The sequence below is a fragment of the Apteryx mantelli genome, chromosome 1 (assembly GCF_036417845.1).
Source record: "Apteryx mantelli isolate bAptMan1 chromosome 1, bAptMan1.hap1, whole genome shotgun sequence".
Lineage (NCBI taxonomy): Eukaryota > Metazoa > Chordata > Aves > Apterygiformes > Apterygidae > Apteryx > Apteryx mantelli.
In genome coordinates this window covers 141286442-141307533 of record NC_089978.1, presented here as the reverse complement: position 1 = coordinate 141307533, position 21092 = coordinate 141286442, and positions in this window count along the sequence as shown.

The following is a 21092-nucleotide window of genomic DNA, read 5'->3' as shown; positions in this document are numbered from 1 at the left end:
CAAGGGCAGAGGGTGGCAAGGCAACCCAAAACGTGTCTGCGGAGCTTGGTGCATCCATACGGGGTCCTTGGGCAGCTGCAGAGCCTCACCTTTGATGGGTGCCATGGGAGCCATCCAGGCAAATCCCCAGCCCCTCCTTCTGCAGCCCCCGGTTTGCATCATGGCTAATTTTAAAGTTCTACATTTATTTCCTCCTGCTCTATTTCATCTCAAGAGCTTAGCCTCCCGCTCTCGGCACGCGCCGGGCATGGGAGTGTGTGCAGCCGCGTACCACTGCACCTCTCACCCTGCCGCAGGGGAGTGAGGCAGCCCCATGGGAAGCAGGTTGTGATGTGTGCAGGGCGCACACATATGAAGTGTGTTGGGCTGTACACAGTACACAGGGCCTACCGCAGACAGGTTTTACTTTCTCTTACATAAACCTGTATATTCACATACCAGAGCAGAAGGATAGGACTGATTCTTTGTGGACCTAGATCTGACCATTTTTCCCTAGAGCCATTTGGCTGGAAGAAAAAGTACTAACAATGTGTCTGTAAAGTCAATACTAACCCCCGCTGTTAACTTTTCAAATGTAGGGCTTGACTACTTTTTGTCAAACAGTAAAATTAATTGAAAAAAATGCAGTTTTCAAAGATCTATATCCCTCTGTACATCTGTTGAGTAGTTTCAGCTGAAAAAAACTGAAGTAACACTGAATTTCAATATTTTCTAAAGAAAACATTCCATTTCAGAAATGTCAGCGTGATTCGTTTTGACATCTTTTTATCATGATATTTTGATGATGACATTTTCAACTTTTCAGTTTGAAATGTCATTTTTTTTGCATTTGAAAAGTAATCTACTATTCCCTTGGTTGTTACTTCTTTTTTTAAATACCCACAAAAAGAAAATGTGCACAATATAATCGCTTGAGCAAAATGTCGAGTCTGATCTGCAATGAAATCATTACATTATGTTGCATGAAGTGTTTTGGTTTGTCCCCAGATTAGATCTTTTCTACTTTGATTTTACTGGAAAATCCTGGAAGACTTTCTATCCTATTTTGATACTGACTTTTCCACTGCCTCCAGTGTTTGGTTTACTTGCTAAACTGAAAAAAGGCATTTCTTACACTGGTTGGATAGTATCTGCAGTTGTGGTTTGCCTTGTTTCACATAGGCTAGGCCACCTCCTTGATCCAGGGAGCTTGCATGCGTTTCCTCTCCCTGCCTGATTTCTGCCTTGCCCACTTCAATGATTTCAAGACTCAAAATTAGGCAAAAAGATATAGGGAAGCATGTTTTTCTTCCCTGCTTGCTTTTTACATTTAAAAAGAAAAATCATTACTAATTTGTTTTACTTAAAAAGTAGGCAAATGTATCTTTTTCCTGTATTGATTCAGCTGATAATATAAAAAGTACAACTGTCTAACTAAAACACAATCAGACTATCCAGTCTTTTAAGTTTCATCTGCTTCTGCCTGAAGAAAGCAAACCAAGACAGGATAGCAATTATAAAAATCCCTCCAAAGGAGGTTACTAAAGATGCAAAACAAGCACTAAAATTACAAGCGAAAGTTATGTGTTTACCACAAAGCTTTGTCCCCAGCCCTCTCTTAGCATCTTTTGACTGTTCCTTGGAACCAGCTGCGCAAGAGCAGCAGCCCAGATGTGGTGGGGTGCCTGGGTGTCCCCACTGCCTGCAGGGAGCTTTCCCCTCTGAGCTGGGGCCTCTTGGAGAGATGAAGAGGGAAAAGTCACTGCCTAGCAGAGCAGACGAAAAATATTGCTGACATACAGCAGGTGAAAACCAAGTTGAGAGCTGACCTATTTCCAGCTCTCCTGTTGCAGGGTGCTCTCTGATAGACAAGAGCCTTTGTTACTTGTTACAGGGTCAACTTCCAGCCCTAAGCAGCCGTTGCAGCACATGAACAGAGAGTCCCTGCCTCAAAGAGTTTATAGTCTGGAGCCTGGGTAAGAGAAGCAATATGTAAGTATGATATATTCAAAATACTGGACAGATGATCTGCTTTCTGGGTGTAAAGAACCAGAGCAGAAATGTGGCTGGTTTCTCTGTCATGCATTAGAAAACAGTAGCCATGCTTCCCGAAGCCACATTTGCTTTCCCTTTGTAGTGCACCTTGTGCTTCTCTAGGCCTAACCTATAGTCAAAATTTGAACTTGCCTTCTTTCTCAAGGAGCAGACATACGTTCATATACGTCTGTCTTCAATTGAGATATATTTGAGTTAAACAGATACAGCTGTTTTGCCTTTTTTTGGTTTTAGTTTTTTTTTTTCCTCCCCAAACCTAGGGGTGCAGCTGTGCACTACTGGAGTGCAGTTGCCATAAGCGTTGCCGCTCAGATGGGACAGCTCTGCCTCCTGCCGATGCCCCGCTGCTCTGCTGTACCCTGCTGACACCTGGGCTGCAGAGTAACTCCTCTGGACTCCACTGCTCCCTGGCAGGGCCTGGATGTATGCTCCTCCTGACCTCCACAGATCTTGCTAATTCACAGGTTCTCTGCAAGCAAGCAGCACACATGGTGTGTTTCCTACCAGAGGTGCTAGAGGATCTCGTGGGTCACGAGTGGTACTGGTTCCACTGCAGAAGGCCTGGCTAAAATCCCGTAGACGTGAGCAGAGGTTCATGACAGGCTGTGCTTGCACTAGGGTGCCCCGGTGGGTCTTGGCATCTTGGCACCTGCTGGCCTCCTCCGGCTGGAAAGCACGGAGCAACACACCTTGCGGTTTAGTGTTCCCTCTCCACAAGACAGGCTGTGCCAGTTCAGGCTTTTATACCTAGCCCTCCTACGGCGCCTGCAGCTGTTTGGAGGAGCCAGCCGGCAAGAACATTAGTTTCATTCCAGTTTTATCATTGGCCTCACATCTGAGACTTCAAGCAAGGATTCCAGTCATGGGCAGGCTCCCCATTTCGTGTGCTCCAGACACTACTCCCACAAAGACCAAGTAGGCCTTTACACACAGGCCAGAAAAATAATCATGGCCTGATGAAGCCCTTCTGTCATGACTGAGTCTCCCCAGATTGCAATCAGGGACTTACATGTGCAGAAAGGGCTCCCTATCCCCTTGCTACCTGATCGGCTGGAAGAGCTTTGCAAGCAGAGGGCCATGCCCCAGTGAGTGCAGCTGCAGTTATAGTCCTCATTTTCCATTTTCCTTGGGGACAGAAGTTGGAGATCTAAGACTGTGCATACTATAGATTTTTCCTGCCACATGAGAAGCTTGAAGTCAGTGTTGTAGCATTTTAATCCAGTAGACGACAGACTTTCTTTTTTTGTGAAAAGATAAATTGTTCCTATCTGAGCTCCCAGTTTTATGTATTTCATTCCATTTGGGGACCGATATTCAGAAAGAAGAAAACACATGCACACACACACAAATATAGATAGATATTTATTTATTTTTATTAGTGGATTAGTAGAAGAGAGACCTCTACTGGCTAAACTTGAAGGGCTGCTGTCATGCTTCCTCCATGTGTCTGGCAGGTGAGCCGGGTGGTGTGCTGGCAGTGGGATTTCTCGCATACTTTTTCTTCAGCTACTTTGAAAATTTCCTACTGGATCACAGACATCTCCTGAGGAAAGCTAAGAAGCAAATTTTCATGTTTTCCATTCTTTTTATTAAAAAAAAAAAAAAGGGGAGACACCCAGGACTCTAGCAACTGCTAGCATCTGAATTTGTGGCAGAGTTCGATGTAGTAAGTGGCTTATTTCTTTTAGGAGGTGATGATCCTTGGGCACTGAAGCCTGGGAGGGAGTTAGAGGCTTATTGAAACTGAAAGGCAAGGCAGCAGTATGTTTTCATCCACTCCATTGATTTCAACTGCCTTTTATTCCCTCTCTGTTCCTCCTCCCAACTGGCTGTCTTATTCTGTGTGGAGGATGACTTGTCTCAGTGCTGTTTAGCATCCTGCCTTTGCTGCCAGTAGCACAGATGTCAGCTCCTACCTGGGCCGTCCATACACATGGAGAATAATCAGTGGAGGCTTGCCTTCTTCAGCTGAAAAAAACCTAATACATAGATTCTTTCTAGCAAAGCTTTCTTTATTTGAGCACAAGTAAGGCAAAAGAGGTTTGATGTTTGCAGACACGTAGAGCTGGGTGAGTTGTGGTTGTTCATGGAGTGCCAGGCCTTAAATCTTGAGTTGCTATTCTGATTGAAAGCAATGGAGGCAGTGGTTACCCAGCTGAGCCTGTACTGCTTAAATGCTGGCTTAAGCATCCCCTTCCTTCCTCATCCAGCTCACTCACTCCTGCCCCTGGCATTGCTGGTGAAGTTACATTATGAACTGGATCAGGGAATGGATCTGGCAGAAATTTCCCACCCTTTCTTCTTCGTTTTTTGTTTCTTTTTTTTTAATTCCAGCTAGATCCATTCTCTGGTCTGGTTCATCATGCGACTACCCCAACAGCTCTACCAGCACAGCATGGTGGATGGGAGTGAGCAAGCTGGCACTGCCATCATGAAATTGTAGCCTAAGAGCTGGTAGTGTCTTCCTTGATCTTTGCAGTGAAGCAAAAACGAAAGCCTTGTGCTGGACAACTGATGTCCTTCTTGCAGTGATGAGGCTTGCTAGAAGTTGCTGGGCAATCTCTGACCCTGCAGCCCGAGGCCATGCCTTCTAGCCTTCATCTCACATCTCTCCCCAGAAAAATCTGCACCACCAGCCACCTGAGAGCTGCTGAGGTAGGGAAATGGATGTTAGATGCTGATGGCCTGAATGAACCTGAGCTGAAAGCTCTTATTGCCATGGGAAATCTATGGATACCGGTTTCCAAGTTGTCCACCAGGGGTTCTCTATCATGGAGATATTATAGAAATCTATTACATCACATGTATTTATTTTTTTGCAGGTAACTAACCACAGTTGCGAAGGCAGAGAAGGGTGCAACAGTGGCTTTTGGAGCTGGAGGCCCTGCATTCTTCATTGCCATCCCTGTGAAATCCTAGCCTTGAGCAAGAAACTCCTGTGATCGCTCCTCTCCCACAGCCAGGGCCATGCCTTGCTCTTTTACCCCCAAGACTGCTGTCACTTCTCTAGCAGTTGGTCTCGTTGGTGGTTCGTGCGTGGTGTTGGATCATGGTGGAGGGGTAAAGGGTACTGTGGCTGGACAGCCTACCTTTTAGTGGCCCCTGAGTTGACAGACCGACCGGAAGGTACAAGCTCTAGCTATTGCCTCATGCTATAGCCCTTCCCTGCCTGCCTTTTCTAGCCAGCTCATTGTAGTAAGTGCTCTCAGTGTACTTTTCCCACTAGATCTCTATAGCAAAAGCAGTTACTTTCTTTCAAAACACATTGGAAGAAGTTGCTCCATGGCCATATTTTATGTCCTTTCCTCCCACCTTCCCCCTCTGCTCCCTTTTTACCAGTCACTGAGTGGTTAGAGCATACAGAACATCAATTGCCTCTTCTGCCTGGGGGGACTGAAGTTTGTTTTCTCTCTAGAGAGTGTTCTGGGTACTGGTTTCTTGGCTTGCCTGGGTCCTCCTGTCCTTGGTGAGCTGCTCCATTGTCCAAATGACTCCTCGTTTTTTCTCCAGAAATCTTTTGGGCAGGGCCTGGAACATGGGGCTCGTGTTCTCAGCTGAGTGTCCCAAATGCTAAGTATAAAAGTCTGCGTTTATTCCTTTTTTCCTTTCTCCCTTCTCCTCTCTGTCCAGGCCTTTGAGGTTGTGGTGAGAAGACACTTTTGGCAGACCCAGTCAGTTCAAATCCAAGGAAGTGGAAGCTAGCTCAGCTAACCTCACAGTAGCAAGTGAAGCCTTCTGCCCTCTGTCATGCTCATTTAAACTCTAACTTACAACCAGTACCTCAGTTTCTAGTGCTTCCTGCACATCACTTCCTCCTGGTGCTACTTATTGCCCCTTCTAACTGCCCCTTCTAACTTGTATTTGTACTGCCCCGTTATTTAGAAATAGCTCTCGATGCCACCCCATCATGTCTTACCTGTCACTCTCTCCGTAATGTTTGATTCTGGTCTAAAAGCAACCATACAGATAGTGTTTTACTTAGCTAATCTGCTCCCCATCAGCACACATAAGAAAGAGAGTCTGGGTTCCTTTCTTGGGCAGCAGTGGAGCAGCTCGTGTATCCCTCATTCATAACCAGCAAGGGTGTCACAGATGGCTTTGCAGGTTGACCAGGTTTTATAGGTGGGTTAATGGGATTTAAGTAATCGGTATTACTTCTGACAAATATTGGAAGGGAGAGAAACCTGCCCTGTGTTTCATATCTCAGGGGCTTGGAATTAGGAGTGTTGTGTCAAGCTTATGGTTTTATGTTCCAGGTGCTCAGTGGCTTGAACATCTCCTATCTAAAAAAAATCTGAATTCCACTGTAAGGGTCATATTCAAAATACATGCTCTTCAGATCCAGGTGACCTTGTAAGCTTGTGTGTCCAGGAAGCAGATGGTTTCTCAAGGACCAGTTCAAGACCAAATGGAAGAAATTCTCCCAAGGAGAATCACAGACTTACTTCCTTCTGCTGTAAGGTATGTTTGTCAGTATGTAAGTGTAAGGTATGCTTCCTGGTGATGATTTCTCTAACGAACATCCAGAAGCACCTTAAAAATGTAAAACCCCCTTGCCAAAGTGAAACAAGCCACTGAACACACAGACGTCCTCTGGGCAAGAGGATGAGAAAGAGAGAAGAAACCACATGTGACAGATGTTAGGTGTGTTGTTTAATGCAACTCTGGAACCTGCTCAGATGCTATGGTGAGGTGGGTGGTATAACAAACCTTGCTAGGCTAGAAAGAGAGAAACATTTTTTAGTAAATGGAACATATGTGGTAGAGAAAGCACAGGGAGGCAATAAACGTGCTGCAGAGAGCTGCTGTTTGGGGAAATGCTTTTCAAAGTAAAGCTGCAGTATCATGGTAATTTATAAGTGAGCTCCCTCTCACTTCAAAATTGTGGAGGACATGGTATGCTTGTGGCAGCTTTACTGACTCATAAAACAGACACAGAAAAGACAGAATTGCTCTATTTCAGAATAAAAATGGGATACTGCTATCACAACAGCTTGCTTTTAACTGAACAGCCAGATTCACGTATCTCTGAGTGGAATTTTTCCTGGATGTCCCAAATGGGTTTTTCAAGAAGCCCCGAACAAGTGCTGTGAATACTCACTTTGAGCAGTTAATGCTTCCTCTTCAGGTTTTCTTTTCATCTTCTGAACAATTTACTGCACTGAATTCCTGTTTCTGTGGATTCTTTGTGCCTTTTTTTAAGAGAGAAAACTTTGTTTGGTGAACCAACATTTTATAATTTTGAAGAAATTATGGAGGATAGACCTACCATGCAAATTAGTATTTTGTCCAATGAGTTGAAAAACTGTGATGTTCCAGAGATTTTTTGGCCATCAGGCCTTTCCTCTTGTAATTTCTGTGCTGAGGATGCTGTGATGTTCTCTGGGAAAACCTTGTAAACAGAAGCAGCCTCTGTTCCCCTTGGTCCATTCAGAGCCTGATCTAAGAACTCTGAATGAGTATGTGTGTATCTGTAAAGATGAGAATCTTCATCAGTACATTTATTTACAGAACTTGGGTGCTAAGTAACTGTGAGGGAACAGTCTCTGTTTTAGGTGTGCTGTAGGAAAGGGTAGGAGAGTACAAGGAGAAAGAGAGGGGGGGACCATATGAATTTAAAGTTCTAGATGAAATGCAAATACTTCTTTTTGGCAGCGAACAAAAGCAGGCCAGGGAAGTTCTGAAAACCACATGAAATGCAAATAGGTGTTTTTTTTTTGCTTTGTTTTTGAAGTTTGATAAATGTAAAGTTTTCTCATATGTGACAAGCCCTCTTTCAGTCATGTAAGAGAACACACAGGATGGTGGAGTTTTTCCAGACTCTCAGAGTGTCCTTCTGTCAGGAATTCTGTCTGGAGATAAATAATTCCTTTTATTGACATATATGGCCTTTCAATAATACATTATGGTAAATCAAGGTGGCAATTTTGAAAGACCAAAAGGAATTGAGGACACCTGGAATATGCTGAAGAATCTGAATGTAGTTTTCTGCTTTACACCAGCCACAAAGAATTACAGCTTTTCTTGGGCCAGGTGATGGGCAAAAAACCCCAGTTTTAATTTCTTCATTAATACCCCATGAGAGGCTGGATGCCTATAATTTTACAGGAATGGTCAGAGCTGACAGATGGCCATTGGTATTTTCTGTGAGATCTCAGCAGAGGAAGATAACACTCCATCTTTAATCTACATTGGAATAGATTAGAAATGACAAATGGGCTTTACCAAAGAAAGGGTGAAGGATTTTTTTCTTTAAGAAAAATTACAGACAACCTGCCCCCGCCCTTCCCCAATTTTGGGATGCTTACTCCTGGAATCTGGGCCGGGGCCCTTCCAAAGTGTTGCAGGAGCTCTGGCCAAGAACGGAGGAGCCACCAATTCTCCACTTCACTGCAATTTGTTGCCTCTTTGAAAAGCAGCTGTTGTGTTTGAAGTGAACTTTTCTGGGCAAATGAATATCAATGGACAGGGTGAGATTTTGGCTGCAGATGGGCAGCAGCAAATTTCCTTCACAGGGGGGACTCTGCTGGCAGCAAGCTTGCAGGATGGAGATTCAGCTGCTCTGCCAGCCACTTTCCACTGCAAACAGGCAGCAAGTGGGGAGGAAGCAGGGACATAACAGAGCTGCTCTGTGTTAACTGCTCTGGGTCTAATGTCCTTGTGAAGGGTAGATCTTGCTGCCCTGCCTGGCAGCAACCCCCAAGTCTCTTTGCTACCTCTCTGTGTTGATTTGGAGCTCAGGTAAAGGAAAAGTTTCAAGTCCAGGCTAATCTGTCTCCAGAGTAGGATGGGACAGCATGTTGCATAGGTTTTGTCTGTGTTTGAGCTTATTCTGCAGGGTTGAGTCATTCCAGAGAAACACCAAGTCCTGCAAATGTTCAGAAGCCTGTGTGCTGCTCTTCTTTCACTCTTCATTCCTCATCTTTTTTTCTTCATCCAGTATGTCTTTGTATTGTATTTAATTTTATGTCCTTATTTTCTCTACACTTTTTCAATAAGCCTGGAACTGAACTCTGAAGCCCAGACCACTCTTGCTGGTGGTTTGTGCTAATATTCAGGGATATCACCTGTCACTCCTGAGGATCTGCATGTGTCTCCTCTGCACCTGAGTGGCTGTTTCTGGCTGGGGCAAGGGCAAGCTGATGGAGGTGGGACCACCACTGCAGGTAAACCTGCTAGAGATTGGGAGCCAGAGCCTAACTTGCTGTGTTAGGAGCTTAATTCCCCAATGTCGGTCCTTACCACTCTGTCTTCTGTCACCCATACCTGTAGAGGCTTCAAGTTCATCGGTACCTGCTTTCCAGTGTGATGGTGCTGAGGTGTGAAGGTTGGCCCGGAAGTATTGAGCTTATCTGACTCACTCCCTGGAGATCCTGCTTTAAGTATCTCGTTGGGTCATTCATTGGAGGTGCTCAACCTGGTAGGCACACTCTAACCACACTGAGCCGTTGGAGAAATATGCAGTGGTGCCAGTGCTGGCACTGGGGCTGCCCCCTTCTCCAAAAGAGTATTCAGGGCCATTTGCCTTGCATGCAAGGAGACGTCTTTCTACAGGCCTAAGTGCTGAGGCAGGCAGAATGACAGGCATACCTTTCTCCTCGCGCTTTCTCTTTTGCTCAAGTCAGGCAGGTTCCCCCTCTGTATTCTGGCTTTGCAGCCAGAATTACGTACCATTGTAGGTACGTAATTCACCTTACAAAATACAGTCAGAGTCTAGGTATCTGCTTCAGGCACTGTGGGTGCTACTAGCTGGCTAAAGAATGAGAATTCAGACACTCGGGCATGGAAAGTGTCACCCCATCATCTAGTTTGATAGGACCATAAATTTGCTGAAAATAGAACTTTATAACAGAAAGTTTCAGCAGGTTTAGATACAGATGTCGCTACCATTGCTGTGTTTGATAGCCCTTTGGAAAAATCAAATCTGAAACCTGCTTGGTGGTTCTGCTGATTTTTGATTTTAACCTGTACAGGGCAATTGGTATAACAGTCTTGTTCATGAATGTCAGGCGGCTCATGCTGCTTTGTTTTTACGAAGCATTTCACAAGTCCTAGACTAACAGAGAAACAAAGCCGTCTTCATGACCACTCAAATTTGTCTTCACTAAGCACACCGTTACTGAAGAAAGTGTATGCATATTGTTTTCAGACAGCTGTAATCTCTCCGCAAACTTTAGAGTAATTTAATCTCTTGACATGACTGTGCAACTTCTGTTATTTTTAGACACCTACATTAAGAGAAGAAAAGGTCCATTTAATCTGAAAACATATTAGCAAGTTTTCTTGCTTTCACAAATCTCAACCAGGTACCATAGGGAATAAACTGAAAGTCATTAACATATGATTGCTATTTGATGGCCAGAATGAAGCAGTTTCATACCGACTCCTTACAGGCAGATACTGAAAAGCCAGCTGCTACTCTTGAAACTCATATCAGCAAAGATTGAAAAAGTATTGCAATTATTTTGCAAAATCATACAAAAATTCTTGGTTGATACCAGCAATTTGGAATCTGTATGTAGAGTGGACCACTGGATGTGTGGGCGTACCAGTGGGGAAGAGGAAAAAGCCCGAAGTCTTCTCACATGGATGACAAAGGTGATGTGTTATTTCCTTCTGCATGCACTGCCTGAGGATGCTGGATTCCGCTGGCTCTTGTCCCTGTTGTCGTGGCCCAGAAGACTGTCACTAGGATCTCCCTTTTTCCTTCTTCTCATCACAGCCTCCCTAGTCACTCAGGACAAGGATGTCTGGAGCCTGTCCAGCTACGGGACAAAAGAGGATGGCTGGGAAGGTGGGTATGGCCACCTTCATGGAGGTAAGGGAGCTCTGGCTTTAAGCCTCCCCTGTTGCACAGGAGGGAGTGAAAGCTCCTGTATCACTCATGGCAGTCCCTGTGCAAAGCTGTTATCCCCATCCCCATCTAAGTTGGGAGTGATGTTGTCCCTCACTGAATGGACTGTTAAAATCAAAGCTGTTTTCTAAAGGAGACCAGGATTTAGTTTCATTTTGAATACTCCTAGCAGTTTTATCCAACAGGCCTTGGGACACATGGTGAAAACCGAGAAGGATGTTCAGGCCTCTGCAGACTCTCCCAGGCTTAGATTGGATAGGAACATGAGGTTATGCATGGCAAGCTTTGCTCATGACTGTGCTCTTTGAGTATGAATGGGAGAAGGCAAAGGACAAAGTGAGAAAAAAATCTTAAAGTAAACTGTTGAGCTTCATGGGGTGCATTGTCGCAGCTAGCAGGAAATTGTTGATTGTTTGTTGAAAAGCCTCACTAACTGTGTTTGCTTTGGATACCACAAGTCACTGGGTCATGGTGGGGACTGTGAGTCATGCTCCTCCTTGCGATGGAAAACATGGATTCATGAATGTGGTGCTGTGCTCCTTGCTCAGTCGCACCGCAGGGCAGCTCTGGAAGATGGCATAAGGCTGGAAGTGTGTTCCTGTTAGTGGAGGTTTTCCCCTCCAAAGAGCTCAGGAAAGTATTTCTGAAGTGTGTTTGCTCTTCAAGCATCCATCCTTTGTTCTGGGGAGAGTTTTGTTGGATCCTCAAAAAAGTGGCATGCTAGAATGCACTGGTTCTTGTGTACGTGCGTTGCTATGGATACAAGAGTCTATTTTTGTGTCTCTTGCTCAAGCTTTGCCTGCATTTACAGTGCCTTATATGCATTTTTAGGAGCTGGGGTCCTGTTTTGCTCAAAGCATTAAAATTGCATCTTCTCCTGCCTCAGCTGGGGTTTAGAGCAGCCTGGTGGTGATGACGTTACCCTCTCCCTTTGGCAGAATGAAATCAGGTGGGGGTTTCCTTCAGTTTCAAGAGGAGCGGTATCTTTGTCAGCACGGGATGTTGCGGTTCCCTTTCTTTGGCCCTCACAGAGAAGCCCTCAGTGAAAGAGATAATAATGCTAATAGCTGTTGAAGGCATTGGATGTCTAACATGCAGGTCAGCATGAAAGTACACTGCCAGGATGCTAATACTGATTTTGGCCCTGAATGCATAGAGCACACAAACCACCTTTGTCTCTGTTTTCCTCAGATCACTCCAGATTTTAACCCTTCATTTTCCTTCTGCTGGAAGCATAGAGCTGTGCTGGCTCCAGATACAAGCATGAATAAAGATGATCCCTGGGCACATTTAGCAGGAGAGAAAACCTTTGTGTTAGGTGGTGGAAAGCCATTAACTCCTTCCTTTACTTCAGGAACAAGAAATTCTTGCCTTGCTGAGGGACAAATAAGTCTTTTGAGCACCTTTGGTTTGCCACACATTAACACATGCCTTAGTATTACCCAATAAATGGTGGAATAATAATAATGTGGTTACAGGCCATCTGAAATGAAGCTGTGGGCAGTACCTGTCCCCATGGGCTGCAGACTCCTGCCTTCCATGAAAGAGCGTGGGGCTAGTAAAGAGGCTGCGTGTGGTAAGAGAATAGGTGTATTTAAGGAAATAGGGTTTAAATGAGAATTTAATTACTCATTTTTGGCCTCATATCTGAGCAAGAATAACATAAACCCCTGAAATTAAGCACTTATTGCATTCCAATACAGTAAAGAATGCCTCCAGTATTTGAAAATAATTTGAAGATAAATAGAATTAATACTTAACATATAAAAGAGGCAGCTAATGTTTTGACAGACAAGCCTCCCTCCTCAGAGCCAAGAACACACATTACCTTAAGGAGGAAAAACCTCATTTGTGCTGAAGATTGCCAGGAGTCGTAATTAAAGAACAAAATTAGTCAAGGTGAGGATGGAATGAAGAGTAAAAAGATTGTTGTTTCTTAGATAACTATGCAGTCATTGCAGAAGAAGTACACACAGTTTCTAAGAATTTTTTCTTGATCTGTCTCTCTGTCCATCAAAACATTCACTTCAAGTTCCTGTAGAATGAAATAAAAATAAAAACTTCTCACTGAGCAAGTTATTTTACCATTGGTGAAAATAAGCTTGCTTGTCTTCTGTCATGTAGAGTCTCTGATGGCTGATAAAGGGCTAGTTAGTTACTTACTATTTTAGCCAGTCCCTTACTGGGGGCATTGTTACAGTTTTTTTCCTCTAATTTGCCACTCGCTTTTATGAAGTGTGAGGGTACATACTAGCATTGAGACAACTGCCCCTCTGTCGGATTTGATGGAAATTACCCTAGCAGTTTAAAAACTCTTGGGAGGGGAAGGGAAAGGATAGATAACCAGAAAAACACAGACCCACCCACTTGCTGTATGACTGCATAAGCCTCACTTCTTCAGGAAACTAGCCTGAAATTTTGCAGAGGATTGGACCCATTTTTAGATTTGTTATTCTGATGTTATTAGCACAGCACTCTGGCAATACTTACCCAGATATTCCCAAATGGCAGGAAAGAGTAGATAACAGCAATGCCATGGCCAGAGGAAAGGTTAACTTGAAAGGAAAAACTGAGGTATTTTTCTGTGGGAGAAAAACAGTGTCTCACTCGGATATATGAAACACACAGCCTTCTCCATTCTTCTCCTTTCACAGCAAAAAGCATGTAAATCTTTTCTTCCAGGAAGGAACTCAGATGCTCACTTACTTTAATTCAAGTGAGCATAAAATGGCCAAATTTTCTCTGCCTGGAATGTCTGCAGAAATGTCACTGGGGAATTGGGCCTGTTGTTTTAGATAGAAAATTGCAGAAGCCCTCTCAATTCTTCTCTTTCTAGGTTGGACCACAAAATATGTTCAGCAGTCATAGGCTGTGGCATGTTAATAGAAAGATTTTCTGTATAAAATGCCCACTACTCCTAAAGGCAGATTTATACTATATAATCCATTATTTCAAGACTAAGGTCACCACCATACATGTCAGTCCACAGGGATATCATAACACATAAATTACATAATCAATAGCACATGTTTTCCTCCTTTCTTTACCAAATAATGAATTATTAAAGTAGAGAGCTTGGCTCATATTGTTCCAATCATGCTGGACAGGGAAAACTCTCAGAAGGAGGATTAAGCAAAAACAAGTTTTCAAATACTCAATAGAAGGCTAGTGTTCAAGATGCTCCCATCAACTCTTTCTTGAACAGTTTCCAGCAAGTGCGTATCATCAGCTGTATTTCTAATTCTGCTTAATGGATTTTGATATGCCATGACAATTTTATTAATTCTTTAGAAGAATGAGCATATGTCCTACCACAAGATATTCCAGCTTCATCTCAGGTTTGTAATATGTTTCCCCGCCAACATACTTTTCCTCATAAAACCATCTCATTATCTTTCACCTCCTCCGTTCTCCTTGTAGATTCTGACTCAAGCACTCTTCTCATTTTGAATGGGATTAGGGCCAGGGTATGAGATAGTGAGTGATTTATATCAGTTGATGTGATATTTCCTGCTCTTACCACGATGTTTTTGTGTGAATTAGGTATTTCTTTGTCAAGGTAATGGGAGTTTGCACCTGGCTCAGCTCTTTACACTGATTATTCTTCCTATCTACTTACTTACTAAAATATAGGTACTTTCGGCTGAATTGTGAAACTGAATGTTTACTCCTATAGGTAATCCCATTGAATTAGTAAGCATACTTATTTGCATAGGGGCTTATCAGTGCAGTTTGGCCTCAATTCCTATTTGCTTGCAATCAATATCCAGAGCAGTCTAAGTATTATTTTATGATGTTGATATCTGATCATATCACATAGAAATGCATTTTAAAGAATGCATGGGAAAGAAGGTAAAGCACAGGTTAATCTTCATTCAGGAATTCTTAACTGGTGCAGGCTTGACTTTGTAACCTTTACTTTCTGCTTATGATTTTTTGACTATACAATTGAGGTCCTTAATTAAAAAAAACAAAACAAAACAAAAGCAACCCTCCAAAACTTAACCACTTCTTCATTTGTCAACTGTGTTGCATGAAAAACCTGTCTGAACCCCAAGGCTGGTTCATCAGCAACTTTCACAGCCCAGATGGCAGCCAGTGAAATGTCATGGGGCAGTTTTCTGTGAGCTGTCTTCTCTCTGGAGTAATCACTGAAAGGAAATTTACCCACTGGTAAGTTTTGCTGTCAGCAGAGTTGGGACTCAAGGAATCATTTCTTCATTCCAGAGGGACATATACTCTTTGACTTAAGGACTATTTCATGTGCACTTCATGCAGAATCACAGAATAGTTGAGGTTGGAAGGAACCTCTGGAGATCATCTAGTACAACTGCCCTGCCCAAGCAGGGTCATCTAGAGCACATTGCCCAGGACTGCAGATTGTTCAGACCACTTTTGAATATCTCCAAGGAAGGAGACTCCACAACATCTCTGGGCAGTCTGTTCCAGTGCTCAGTCACTCTCACAGTAGTTTTTTCTCATGTTCAGACGGAACGGCCTGTGTTTCAGTTTGTACCCATTGCCTCTCGTCCTATTGCTGGGCACCACTGAAAGGAGTCTGACCCCAACCTCTTTACACCTTCCGTTCAGATACTTATACACACTGATAAGATCCCCTCTCAGTCTTCTCTTCTCCAGGCTAAACAGGCCCAGATCTCTCAGCCTTTCCTTGTAAGAGAGATGCTCCAGTCCCCTAATCATCTTTGTAGCCCTTCACTGGACTGTCTGCAGCAGTGCCATGTCTCTCTTGTACTGGGGAGCCCAGAACTGGACACACTACTCCAGATGTGGCCTCACCAGGGCTGAGTAGAGGGGGGGGATTGCCTCCCTCCACCTGCTGGCAACACTCTTCCTAATGGACCCCAGGAGACCATTGGCCTTCTTGGCCACAAGGGCATATTGCTGCCTCATGGTCAACTTGGTGTCCACCAGCATTCCCAGGGCCTTCTCCACAGAGCTGCTTTCCAGCCAGTCAGCCCCCAGCCTGTACTGGTGCATGGAGTTATTCCTCCCTAGGTGCAGGACCCTACACTTGCCTTTGTTGAACTTCAGGAGGTTCCTCTCTGCCCACCTCTCCAGCCTGACAAGTCTCTCTGAATGGCAGCACAGCCCTCTGGCATATCAGCCACTCCTCCCAGTTTTGTCTCATCAGCAAACTTGCTGAGGGTGCACTCTGTCCCTTCATCCAGGTCATTGATGAAGAAGTTGAACAAGACTGGACCGAGTATTGACCCCCAGGGGACACTGCTAGCTACAGGCCTCCACCTAGACTTTGCACCACTGATCACAACCCTCTGAGCTCTGCCATTCAGCCAGTTCTCAATCCACCTCACTGTCCACTCATCTAACCCACCCTTCCTGAGCTTGCCTATGAGGATATTATGGGAGACAGTATCAAAAACCTTCCTGAAGTCTAGGTAGACAACATCCACTTCTCTCCCCTCATCTACCCAGCCAGTCATCCCATCATAGCATAGATTGGTTAAGCATGATTTCTGCTTGGTGAATCCATGCTGACTACTCCTGATCACCTTCTTGTCCTCCACATGCTTAGAGATGACATCCAGGGTGAGCTGTTCCATCATCTTTCCAGGGATCAAGGTGAAGCAGACTAGCCATTTTCCTTTTTTCTGTTCTTGTAGCAGTGGTTGCCCACCATTTATGGATGACCTGCTGTTTTATGCATTTCCGTACAAAAACAGAGGCTAAGTGTAATGATAGGAAGTCAGAGGGCTTGGAGACATTGCTTCTCTGGCAAAGACTGATTTGCAGCAATTACATTTTGTGAGTGAGAAGCTTTTGCAGAGCTTGGGAGGACAATTGCCTCGTAGGTTGTCCATCATTTCCCCCCATTCCCTCATTCAAATGAGACTTCTCCCTCCTTTCCATCGTGATTTGGGTCCAAGTATGAAGCATACAGGTGGAATTTTCAAACCCTGAAAAGTCTTTCCTGAGCCTGTATGGACTGAGGTTTCCAGAAAGCTTATAACAGGGCTGATTTGGACAAAACCGTAGGAGCAGCAAGAGGCCCAACTTTGACAGCATAAATGCCATATTCCTTTTTAGTGCATGGAGCCATGTCAAAATTCCCCAAACAGCTCTTTTCATATGTATATTGTGTAACAGGGGCAAAAAATGTTTTTCCCCTAGCCTTGTGCTGAGAAGCAACTAAACCATTTTGCTGAAATGTTCCCAAAAACCACTTAGCCTGGAGCAGACGGCATGTGTGGAAAAAGTCCAGCCCAAACAGTTGAAATTTGGCAAAGTTGAAAGCAAACTGAAACACATTCTTCTAGTGGAAAGTGTTAGGTGACCTCTGCTAGGCAGATTTCTCCACTCCACCTAACTGAGACACATAGGCAAAGTGTACAACTAACCATCTGTATTTGTCAGCTGGGGTGTACGTACTCTGAACAGCACATTTTATGTACAAAAATATACACCCTTCTCTATATACATGCTACATAGCTTTGCACTACACAGGATTCTTGGCCACAGATCAAATGTATCACTTGCCTTATGTCATCCTGGCATATACCACCTCCAGTGTTCTCTGCCCTGGCCCTATAGTATAGTAAAAGACTTTTTTTTCCTCTTTTTTTTTTTTTTGGTCGGTTGCTGCCACTGAAGAAAATCAAAGGCAGCCTCACACATTTGTCTCTGTTTTTCATTTTGTTTTGCTACAGAAGTTAAAAAGAAAAGCTTTGGAAGAACTTTCTTCAGCCCAAGTGAGGAAGCAGCTGTTCACCATGAAAAAAGCCCATGAGTTTGTGCTTCCTGAGCTAGGAAATAGCTGCCGTCACCACCACTGTAGTTTCTTTAGACATTTCTTGTGGCCTGAGAGGTGACTCGCTCTGACACTGGCACACAAGGCTGGAGGACAATGCCGGGGTGGGGATGGGAGACTAGGCAAAATCATGTGGCTCTGACTCACAGGAAGTTATTTTTCAAAATCTTTACTAAGATCATATGTCCAACAGCCTGTGCCAAGCCCTGTAAGAAATCGACCGTGTATTATCATTTCATTGAAAGAAGAGTGAAAGGAAGGACCAAACACTGTAGGAATGCTGGTCAGTGAAGCTTGTGAAGCTGGTGGCTATGCCATGATGGGAAGTTTTGCCATTTATATAAAAGGTAAGAGAGCAAAGCCACTGTAATTCATTATCATGGTTGGCACAGGGATGTCTTGGCAGCTTTATCAAAAATGTCTATGTACTTTTTTCCAAGTAAATGGAGCTGTATTCAGCAAAGGTACCACAGGTGACCCAGCCACTGCATCTGCATAGTTAGCGCCAGGGGTCCAAGGAGGAGAGAAGGGCAAGGGGGGCTCTGCAGGATCTCCTGCAGTCAGGGACAAGTCGGTCTGCAAGACAGACTTTACATTTCCTCCTCTTTGCACAAGCAGAAACACAACAATACAGTAAGAGTTGCTCTAGTTTCCTAATTTAAGTCTGCTCGCTTCCCCATCTGGGCATCGGTGCTGACAGGCTCCCATGCCCCCTTCTTCCTGCCTCTCTCCCACAGCCTGGACTGGGCTGTGACTCTGCTTACATGAGGCAGCATTGAGCAGCATTACTACTACTTGCCAACAAAGAGAACATTTAAGAACGATTCATTGTAGCAGTGACTGAATCTCTCAGGGTTAGCCCATCCTAGTGAGGGACACATCTCTGGTGTCTGAGGCATTTGTATGGCTTCCTTCACTTGATGCGATTTTTGAACATGCCTCACACTCCTGAGTGTGGTCATCCTTGTGATATTCCCTTTGAGGTCCTTATTTATAATGCAGTAGTATCAAAAAACAGAGCCTGTTGCCCCAAGCGGTCGGGAGCCAGGGGCCTGCAATACTGCCTGGTTCTGAGAGAAGACTTGTTCCTTTCCCTCTGTATGGGCAGAGCATATTCTGCAGAGTGACTCCCCCACAGCCACCAGTCCTCGTTGGGGACCATGACCAAAGCTAGGCTGCTGCCTCTTTCCAAAAGCAGCCTGCCTGCCTGCTCTCCCTGGCAGCTCCCAGGCTTAGCAGCCACCATTCCAGAAGTTACTCTTGGACTATTCAAAATGCTATCAGTTCTCAGGCCTAGGGAGAACCCTTAGCTTTATCTCTTCTCTTCTCTAAAAGTGTCAGCCACCAAAACCATTTCTTCATATGGAGGGGGAGCACGGCATTCTCTGGTGTGGGTAGTAATGCTAACGAAGAGGGCAGAGCTGCAGAGGATGTAAACCACCAGGGAGAACAGCCTCTTTCCTTGTCTCGGTCAAGCGCTGCAAATGAAGAATGACTGTAGAAGAAGACTAGGCAGGGAGGATGGGGTTGAAGATGCACAAGTGCACTTGGTGTATGGCCTAGTGTCGTGGGGTCTCCAAGCATGCTTGGGCTGTGGAGCTTGAGTTGAGCACCACACAGAAGTCAAGGACAGCTTTGCGGGGGTGGAATTTAAGGTATCTCCATATACTGTTTTTTTGGTATGAACTCCAGTGATACCTCACAACCCTGTGCTGGGGAAGGGGAAGGCAGACACCTGCCAAAGCAGCATGGGAGCTGCTCTGATGGCCCATGGCCTGTTTCCTGTAGATTATTTTTGAGGTTGTGGAAGAAGTGTGCTGCAGGATAGGGATTTGGGTCTCACCTGTCTTAGGTTGGTTTGATGTATGGCCTATTCCTTCTTCTTTCTTATAAGCAAGGGGCATCTGCCTACAGTAGGGTATGGCAGAAAGGGGGATATAAGCACACATCTGAAAGACATGATTTGGTGTGGTTCAATTTAATAACCACCACTGTGATACCAGGAAGCAGGAAAACAAAGCAAGCCTGCTCTTGTTATATCACACTTTTCTTCTTCTGCTGTGCTCATTGGACCCTGTCCTTCTTCAGAAGACCCTACCTGCATGTCTCTCTCAGCAGGGGCAGCAGGTGCTTTTTCCCTTGGGGTCTGGTGACCAACCTGGTAGGAAAAACACTTGCCGTTTTCCGGGGAAAATGAGATAATAGTGCTAAAGAGTGGCCAGCCCAACAGTATTGTTGAGAGAGCATGACTACTGACATAATGTTGGGGTTTCTGTCCCCACTGTGCCAGGAGTAGCACACAGCAGTAAAGACCAACTGTGCCGTGGGTTAAATCAGACAGGCCCTGGTAACTGAAAAGAGCTCTGCTGACTGTACCAGCTCAAAGTCCAGCATTGGGAGCACTCTCCCTCTCTGCAGTGCACACTTTCAACATCCTCTCAGCCATCACTTGCATAATCTACAGTGAGATACAGTGTAACGACCGTAGACACCTGTTAGCAGTACGTCAAACAGGACACTTCATTTCAGGTTCCACTTCATTTCCCTCTCAGCGCAGAAATCTTTCTCTTGAAATTGAAGTTTCACAATGAATGTACTTTCACTGAGATAAGATTTGCAGAACAATTTTTTTAATCTACTACTGAAAACAAAAGTAGCTGAGTGTATTTCAGAGTATTTCCTTATCCTCTGTGGGGGGGTGGGGGGAGAAGTAACATATATGGAAAGGAAATGTCACATAGTTACTTTTTTTCCCCAGAAGGTCCTGGTGACAAGTCCTTGAAGGAAGGGGGTATATCAAAGTAATTGCTTGTGGAGGGAACTCAGGAGGCCAGGTCTGGGAAACCTAACCCAGGAGAGTTTTCTGTGAAAAAGGGGAGAATGCAGGAAGAGATTGGAAGGAGGGAGAGAAGAAGCTGGGGGGTGGCTCCTGCCTTTACCAGCTGCTCTTCCCAGCCTGGGTGCACGCAGGGTGTCCTTTCCCTTTGGGAAGTTCATGCTGTCCTCCCTGGCAGTTTATATTGCCTCCTAACTGGGAAGAGAAGCAGTTTTCTCCTTAGTGTATGCTCCCCACACACTCACTGCAAGAGTGAAAGTACTGCACTGGAGTCCTTCCTTTCTTCTTGAGGCTGGGATCCTGGGCCCATGGGCTAGGGCTGAGCTGGTACAACCCTGCATGGAGAAGTAGCAGGGGATGAATGAGGAAGCGGTGGGTTGAGTAAAGCTGTGTGCTACAGAAATCTTTTTCCAGAAAGCCATGGAGAGGGCGGGGTGAAGAAGGCGGGACACCAGCCTCTGTTGCAGCAGAGTGTTTTCATTGTGATGCAAATATCTTCATGTAATTTGGGTCAGGTTCAGGTTCACCCAGTTCTTGTGGCTAGAACTGAAACCGGTATGTCTTCGCTTTTGCTCGCAGCT